Here is a 9,334-nt window from a genome sequence, read left to right as displayed (position 1 = left end):
AGCAGGTGGAGCCCTCTCACAATGTAGAAGATGCTGTATGTCGCTCCGGAGACCGGATGAAAATGTAGAAGTTGCTGTATGTTGCTCCAGAGACTGGGTGGAAATGAGCCCACACTGTTACAAACTGTACAACTTTATAGTTTAAGGGCAAAAGTACTCAGATGTGCAATGATATTAAGCTAAAATAGTTATAGCAATCAACAGAATACAAACCTGAATGGATCTTATATTAGGTGTTACCAACCTGTAGCCACAGATGTGTAAATTGTACAGAAATGATAGAAAATCGGCGTAAAAACATGTGACTTCTTTATACATTTGCTACCTAATCCCAAATGTGAGTGCAGATTTTCTGTAGAGGGCAGTGATACTGAACCAGTGATGTGTGTCACCCTGCAGAAGTGTTAATAAAGGTAATAATATCTTAACAATCAATCTTTTAATAATTCTTGGAAAACGCTTTTGAGTTTTGATGAAAACTGTGATAAAGACAGCCCTTTTCATCAACCTGTATATATGAGAGAGCGATAAGAGGATGTCACCGTGGGTTATCAGAAATGTTGAGCACAGAGTCCTCTGCATTGTTCAGATGTTCAAGGATTTTATTAAATCTGTATTCAGCTAAAGGTACACCTTGATGGTGGTAAATAAAACTCCACATATTTTACGTCTTTATTTCTAAGCCTTGACATTCAAAAATTAAACAGCCCATAATATGCTCAACTCTTATAGTTGAAAGCTTTAATATGGAACCAATGGAAGTCTATGTTTTACACATATTCATTTGTTTTAGATGTTTAGTTTTAGAGTCATGGTAAAAAAAAAAGTATACTAGTACATTAATTAAATACATTATGTAATGTAATCTCTATATAGAGGGTATGTCCAACGTGTAGTTCTTCATACCTGAAAGGTCTCTGATCAGTTTTGGCATATAAAGAGCAACAATGAATTATATGATACTCAGTTTTTACTGACTGGAAATATTGTCAAGTCAATGATTGGCACGTCCATATTGGAATAACCTAACAGAAACGTGATAGTTGTTGATTGTAAACGTTTTCTTGGCCTGAAGGAATAAGAAGCTTTGGTTGTACCGCAAAGCATAGAGGAACAGGGTTGATATGGACTTGTTTGCAACCACTGGTCCTGGGAACCTTGCAAAATCTTTTTCTCCATCTCTTCAAATAATTTGACCCGTTTGTTGACCCCTATTTTCCCACATGCTCTATAAAGGGGTTTGGAGATCGGTTGGTTGATTAAGTTAGAATCAGATTGTGCCATTGCCGAACAACTACTTAGAAACTGTTCATTACAAGAAAGCAATTCATGCCATCTAGTTGTAGTTTCTTCTCTTTGAGGAACTGCAGTATTTCTGAAGTATAGTACAGTATTACAGCACTCCTGACTTGTTTTTTTGTGCACTTATCATACACCACATTTAGGACTGAAATTCCTTCCTACTCAGGAGAATTAATGCCTTCTGGCTCTTTTGACGCAATTGGAGGCAATAAAGGACTGCATTCCCGCCAGATGAAACTTGGAAGGCAGATCGACAGACGTGTTCATTCCGGCGCTACCAGGGGAACTGGGCTGTTATCCAGCGTAGGTGGAGAAAACACCATACCCATGCATTTGGGTTTGTTATTCCATCATTGGGAATAATGTAGAATCACACTGACTGTATGCTCCTACATCAGCTTATGTGAACAGGTCTGCCTCCCAACCAAAAGGTACTTTAACCAAAAGCCCTGATTCTCCAAGCAGGTTAGAGAGCTCAGAAAGAGCAGGCGTAAGCCCCTTTTACGCCGGGCGATGCTCAGATCTAGCATGTCGCCTGTCCTTTTTACATTGAATAACTCGCCTCTGAGGGTACACTTAACCACGGGTCAGGTCTAATCTAAACAGAACCAACGTGGCGTGGCGGGTCATGGGAGGGGTTTGTTAACCTCACAACTCTCAAGGGGTTTTTTTTATGTATTGTTTTATAAAATAAGGAAGCAGCCGATGAGTGTAGCAACAGCAGCATGAGGTCTCAGGTAGGGCCTATATTTGCATGAGATCTGAGCTACTCAGCCTTCACCAGTGTGTGGTACCCCACATCAAGAACAGCCAGTGGTCTCACGGGCCTTGAACAGGTGCCTGTGTGACTTTGTGCACTTGCCAGATCCATGTAGGGGGCTTAAAGTATAGTGAGGGATCCATCACACTACCTGTTCACAGATCTTCCTTCAGGTCCAAGACCAAGAACCACCAGACGCAATGCTAAGGGAAGCTGTTATGCCAGCTAAAATTCATCCGCTGCTAATCCAGGATGCGAGAACACACATGGAGGCGCACATCGAGCACTGGAAATCTGCAAAAAAAAAAAAAAAACAGACACGGAACCGGCAGAAACACGAGCAGCAACCGTCCCAGGTCCCGAGACCCAATCACAACTAAGCTAAGCTACCGTGATTAACTAACCCCCAAAACTCCAGAGCAAGCATGCAGGTGAACGGGCCGATGTATATGTCTATATGTGTGTATGTATGTGTGTGTATATGTCTGTGTGGCTATGTGTGTGTATGTGTGTGTAATAGTCTTATCAATTCTCCACCTGAACTGTATCTATAGTGGAGGAGGGAGGGGGGGGGGGGGCAACGCCGCCACCCGCGAGACCAGAGGCCGAGAAGGAAGAACCCGGAACCCAGGCCACCGGCAACCCCACAGAGGGGAGAAGAGGACGGGAGGAAACCCACCGCCAGCAAGGCCCCCCCCCCCAGTGGCAGCCGAGGGGACCCGCGGGCGGGGCCCCCACGACCATGGGAAGAGGCAGCCAGGGAACCCACGGCGGCGGACCGGGACCCAGGCGAACCCTGACCACCCGGTCCAGGCCGGACATGTGGCCAGGAGGCCCTCACCCCCCAGGCCAACGACACCCACCCGGCGAGGGGCCAGCCTGCGCCGCATCGCGCACCCCATGCCGCAGGCCACGCCGTGCCTGACGCGGACCTCCCACAAATTGTAACTACGCGTCGAGAGGTCGCACACCAACGTAGACCGAGAGGGCTGTGATTGGTTTGCTTGGTAGAAACGCATTTCCGGTTCCGGTTCGTGAAGCAGTCGTGAACTTTCAGCGCTCTTTTCTTCGTGTATGTGAGATTTTTTTGTTTTTTTGCACAATAGTTGTCCATATCTCTTTGATTCATGGCGTGTGCTCTGCGTTGGTGTAGCGCAGAACCATAATCCAGCCTTTATTTTGTGATCTAATGTTTTACATTGTATATCTTTTATATTTTGATTTTGCCTAGTAGCAGCTGCTAAAGGCTCAATAAATATTGCAAATAGTGAAGGAGAAAGAGGACAACCCTGTCTGGTACCTCTTTGCAAGTTAAAGCTTGTTGAGACTTGATCATTTGTCCTTACACATGCCTTGGGAGAGCTATATAATATCTTTATCCAGTCGATAAAAGATTTGCTAAATCCAAATTTGTGTAGAGTTGCCAATAGAAATTTTCAATTTACTCGATCAAATGCTTTTTTCTCCATCTAGGAGATATAATAGTAGTTTCCCGTTTATTGATACTCGAATGATCTATAATATTGAGTAATCTACGAGTGTTAGTAGAAGAATGTCTACCTTTAATGAAACCTGTTTGATCTGGATGTATAATAGAAGGGGTAATTCTTTTCAGACGTTTGGAAAGAGCTTTGCTAATTATTTTAAGATCTACATTTATTAGTGATATTGGGCGGTAGCGCGATGGGAGCAAAGGATCCTTATCCGGTTTCAATAGGAGGCCAACTTTAGCAGAATTCATATTTAAGGGTAAGCTTTTATTCTCCTTAACATTCAAGATCATTTTATAAAATGTTGGTGCTAACATGCTCCAGAATTCCTTATAGAATTCGGCTGGAAAGCCATCTGGGCCCGGAGCTTTATTACTGGACATATGCTGAAGAGCTTCATGGAGTTCTCCCATTGAGAGCGGCGAATCTAAATTCATAACCTGTTCCTGATGTAACTTTGGCAGGTTCATTTTTCCAAGAAACTAATCGATGGATTGGTCGGATGGTTCGATTTGTGATGCATAGTTTACAGTAAAAGTCTCTAAAAACTGAATTTATTAAGCAGGGATCATGCGTTAACTTCCCTGATTGGTCCTTAATAGATGTTATGGTTGCTTTTTCCTTGTTTACTTTTAATTGATTGGCTAAATATTTCCCTGATCTGTTAGCATATGCAAAGTTTTCCAGGCAAAGCCTTTTTCCTAGAAACTGCATGTGTCAATTATTTCATTTAATTCTATCTTAGTTTTCCTTATTCTAAAAACATTTAATCATGGAGCAGTTGGAAGTACTAGAACACCTGGACGTGTAAACCTGCAAGACAAAGACAAGAGTCAGCCAACCATCAGAAACTACAAACCACATGCCCTTCCATGTAAAAAACAATCCTTACCAGGAAGGACCTCAGAAGCCTCCTTTACTTTGCTGATGAGTCTTGCCAGGGTATGGAAATACGAGCTCCTGGGGTTCTGTTTTGGTGTAGCGGGACTGATAGAAATGCAGTCGTTTCTTGTCGTAGCGGGACCGGGACTTGAGAGCATACACCTGATCAGTGAAAACTGGCTCACTACCATCAGATGAGGTCCAGCTCTCGTGTACAACCTGGTAATGGCCACCTGGAGCACCAGGCTGACTGCCCTGGCCACCGACAGAGTAGCCGCCAGCACCTCCAGCAGTATTAGTGCCACTGTGACTACCAGAATTGTCCAGAAAGTTTCCGGTAGGTTGGCTTGGATGGACCTTGCCCAGAGGATGAAGCCATATACATACATACCTCCACTACCTGGAAAACAGTTTAGTAAGAACCTGCATTCCATTATTTTTAATAAAACAGAAAAAGTCACACTGGTCAGGTCCATTAGTGTTTGACCCCTTATCTCCTTGTGGAGGGAAGCAGGTGATGCTTCCATTCAGCAGAAAAGAAATCCACAAAACCCTGAGAAGAGACCGTTCATACAAGTGGAACCAACATTCCAAAAACACCACTTCCATCCACAGTGGAAAATATTGTAACCGAGTCAGATACTGACATGAAATTTACTCACCTCATTTTGATACAGTTAAGGCAAAGGACACAGAAGCAACTATCTTCCCTGGTCTGCAAGAAAAATAAAGCAATGCTAAAAGGCCTGTGGTAAGGATGACAATGGCTGCTATTATATGATCAGCAATTCAGCGGGAACTGATTGGAACTGATTGCTCATGGGTACCAGCTTCTACTAAATTATGCAAAAACTGGATCTTCCAAACAGGGAAACATGTAAGAAAACATGATTAGGAAAGTTTCCAAATACGATTCCCAATACTAAGCTATGATACGTCAACCACACTTGTTTATTTCATACTTGAAAGGCAGCTCACAAAGTACATTTTAACACTTTCTTTGTATTTTCCACTATATTTTTCAAATAGCTGCATCATTTCAGAACTCAAATAAAATTGAAATACGCTTTTTGGGAGAATAAGAGAAAATATGTTACAATAAATGCAAAAAAAAAAGCAAGTCACATCGTCTGAGAGTGGCCTAACTGAAACTGAGTCATGCAATAGGAAGACAGCAATCCCAAAACCATCAGCAACTCAACAACTGAATGGTTAAAAAAAATAAAATAGAAATTTGGTGCCAAGTTCTTGTCAAAATTCAGTCCTCAATCCGACTGAAATATTTTGACGGGGTTTTGAGAGTGCTGAACATCGAGTGTCTAAAAACAGTGAACTGAAGCAACATAATGAATCGGCCGAAATACCTCCATAAAGATCTGCAACAATAGTTTTCTCACTTCATTTCTCTTTCAATGGATGTAAAGTTCACTCCAGCCCAAGAGGAGAAAGGCATTAATTTTTAACTGAGAAATTAGATCCTTTTATTAGCTCAAATAAAAGCATGAATAAAAAATGTATTTGAAACATTTTTACTGAAAAAGTCAAGCCTGACCTGATAGATGAGATGGTAGGTAATTCTGCTGTCAGACCGTTTGAAAGTACCCTGGGCCTTGGTAGAAATAATCAAAGAAGTCACTCCGGCATCCACTCCTGTCTTTTTATCTTTGTCTTAGCTTGTCTTCCGAGATGATAGCCTCCATTTAAGCCTTCTCCATTAATTTAAAATACATAATTCATCCGTCAGACCGGCCGCTTTGAGTCCAGAACAAAAACCAACATAAGTGTTTGAGAAATTGCTACCACTCATCAGTCTCTGCAGATACTGGACATCGGAAAATCTTGTCACTTACAACTTTGTACATGAGATGTTTTTTTTCTTCTTCTATTAAAAATTTCTGCTGGAAAGCAGCTTGTGTAAAGTTGTAGGATGTAGGATGTAGAATTAACCAATTTTTTCATTGTTTCTTTTTGAGATTTTCCAATTTGCTTCTTTTAATCTCTTTTTTAAAATAATTTTGTAAGGTTTGTCTGTGTTGCCTAAATTATTTCTGTTGGAAATTTTGGCAACATGGATGCATCCCGTAAGAAGTAAAAACGGCTTCAAAACTGGTCATCAGAACCCAATGGGTCACGTGACCTAATGCTTCATACAATTGTTTTTTACAGTTTATGGGAAAGACACAACAAAGTGCACCTCTAGTGGGACAAAATGGTATTGCAAAGCTTGACGGTCCATCTCTACTTGCAGCACAATATTTTCAATGGATCTTGTCAATATAGCAGATTTCATGTGTTGTTTTTTCCTTTTTAATATATTCTAACATCCATTTAGTTCATTCTTAAATATTTTGAAGTGTAAGTGTTACATATATCAACTTTAAGCTACAAGCAACTGCATTGGGTAATAAATGTCTCATCCGTGACTCCTTTTGTGAGAATTTGATATATTGTTAATCTATGAAGTGTTGATATATTGCAGATGTTATGTCACATAATGATTGCAAGTGTGTGATTTTAAAGCAAAAAACTTTATATCCACCTTTAAACATATCCTGCAAAGGTCTTTGAAGCTTTTTATGGATTTAGAAAATTCATAAAGAAACCATAGAAACTTAGAGTTCTGCATCAGTATTCCTCAGATATCTGCTGTGTGTTTTCATAACTGTGGCAGAAGCTTTTACATTTGTCCCAGCTGTGACGTGTTGAGTCCCAGTAGTACACCACACCTTAAGGTTTGTCCCTTATGCTTTATTAAGATGTTCAACAATTTATAAAGTCTGGGCCTTTGATGTTCTTTCCTAAGGGTTTTATTTGAGCTATCTTCAAGCAGCACAAGGTAGAGCTACACCACTGCCTTGGACATTTGCTGTCTGTGAGATTGGTGAAAATAGCTGGTCAAAGGAAAAAACATTTCTGGACAATGAATACGTCTTTTTCTCCTCAGATCATGCCGAGCACAGAATCTTCTGACGCTCATTTCTGAGCATTGCAGGAGACACATCTGCTGCAACGTGCAGGAAATGTGTTTGTGCGTCAAACCGCTGTGGAACAAGTCCTTAATCAATCTTTAAAAAATAATCCTTAATGTGTTGTTCCAGCGCTGCTATGGTTGCCATGGTTACCCGAACGGTCCGTGTATCTTTTGGTTCACTCGGTTGTAAATGCCAGCTTCCGGTGCACGAATATGAATAAACGGTTGTTTCTGGTTCGTTTTTTCGTTCCTGTTGACTAGTGATTTCATTTTTCTTATATGAAATAGAAAACGAAAATAAAAGCGTATTTTGAATCTTTGTTAAATCATATTAACACAGAAAAAGAAAAAATGCAGTGTAATTCAATATTTGTTTTTTGTTTTAAAAGGAAAATCAAATAAACCAATCGTTTTTTGTTTTTTGATTCCCACTCATGATGGAAAAATCCAATGACCAAAAGATACACTGACCGATGTGACATATATTTGAAATTCCCAAAAGGAATCAGGGTTCACTTGCCATGTGGGACAATTAGTTTTGATAGCGTTTTAAATTTGTTTTTGCTTGTTGATTCGATTCTGGTTAAGATAATACTGTACAGTATATGGGCTAATACTATTTTTTTTCCCCTTTTTGCACAGTTTTAATTGTATATAATATAATATTGTCACGGTGTTTAACGTCCTGTTTTATTTTGAAACCCCATGTCCTTATGTTTAAGTTGTGTCTTAACTTCCCTTGTTCCCATCTGCCCTGATGTCTGCACCTGTTACTCCTCAAGCCTTCTGTGTATATCTTTGTCTTTCCCTTGCTCCCTGCTGGTCTCTACTGTTCTTTCCTTCCATGTTTCAGGTCAGGTTATTTTGGGATTTGTCATGGTCATGTGCTGGGTTTTTGCATCCTGCTATGCAGCGCTTTTCTTTTGTTTAAGTTGAAATAAACACGTTTTTTGGAACTCCTGTTCTCCTGCAAATGGGTCGTATCCACCACACTCAGGAAAAAATATAATATAATCATAATCCTAAATCTGAGCTACAATCCAAGGGAGTAATGTGTTCAGCCCTTAAACTGTTGAAGATGTTATGATGGTTTTTGGATTTTGTTTCTCTTTTAGGTTTTTTCTTTTGGTGTTTTTGTGTCCTCTCTTTTTTTTGTGGTGTGTTTTGGTTTCAAAGCTTTTTGTTTAATTTTGTCTTGGCTGTATTCGAGTCTCCACTTCCATCCTTGCTCCTCTTTCTTCCTTGATTGCTGCCATCTGGACCTCATTACCACCTGAGGATGTGTACAGGTTTTGCTACCTCTTTAAGATTGTTTGGGTATAAATTTATTTTCCGTTAGTGGGGTCTGGGGTAGTTTTACAGGGTCTCAAACGTGTTGTGTGTGTGTATTACAGGAATGGCCCGACAACAAGAATACTTGGAACCTTATATATGACTGAAACTAGTTCATGCCTTCAGTTAGGTACTTCAGTGAGGTCCTGAAAAACTGCTGGGTAGGTGGTAATGTTGACATGCTGTGGGCAGGGTATGATGTGATTATCCTCTCTGAGTGTACGTCCACTTTTCTCATTCACACTGCAATAAATGCAAAGGGCAAATAAAAATGTGGCAGCCATCACAGCTTCTTCAATGTTTTTTTTTATTTTATTTTGATATTTTATATTTTTATCGTTTTTTAAATCTATTTGTGGCTGCCAAGTGGTGAAAGTTGTGAACTACTGGCCAAAAGAGATATTGGCCCTGCTGTCGTTCTGACCTCATAGATTTTACGTTAGACCGCCCACTAATGTAAACCTGCACATAATCATTGACCTTCTTGGGCCCAGTAGTCCTTGATGAGACCAGAGCCTATAGTCCTAGTCTGTTTAGCCTGTTTAGTGCATTGCCATAGTTAAGATGTGTGTTTGTGTGTACGTCTTTCTTCATTTG

Source organism: Cololabis saira, chromosome 22, assembly GCF_033807715.1.
Source record: "Cololabis saira isolate AMF1-May2022 chromosome 22, fColSai1.1, whole genome shotgun sequence".
NCBI classification, from domain to species: Eukaryota; Metazoa; Chordata; class Actinopteri; order Beloniformes; family Belonidae; genus Cololabis; species Cololabis saira.
The sequence above is the reverse complement of the archived record's forward strand: the minus strand, read 5'-3'. Positions refer to the sequence as shown.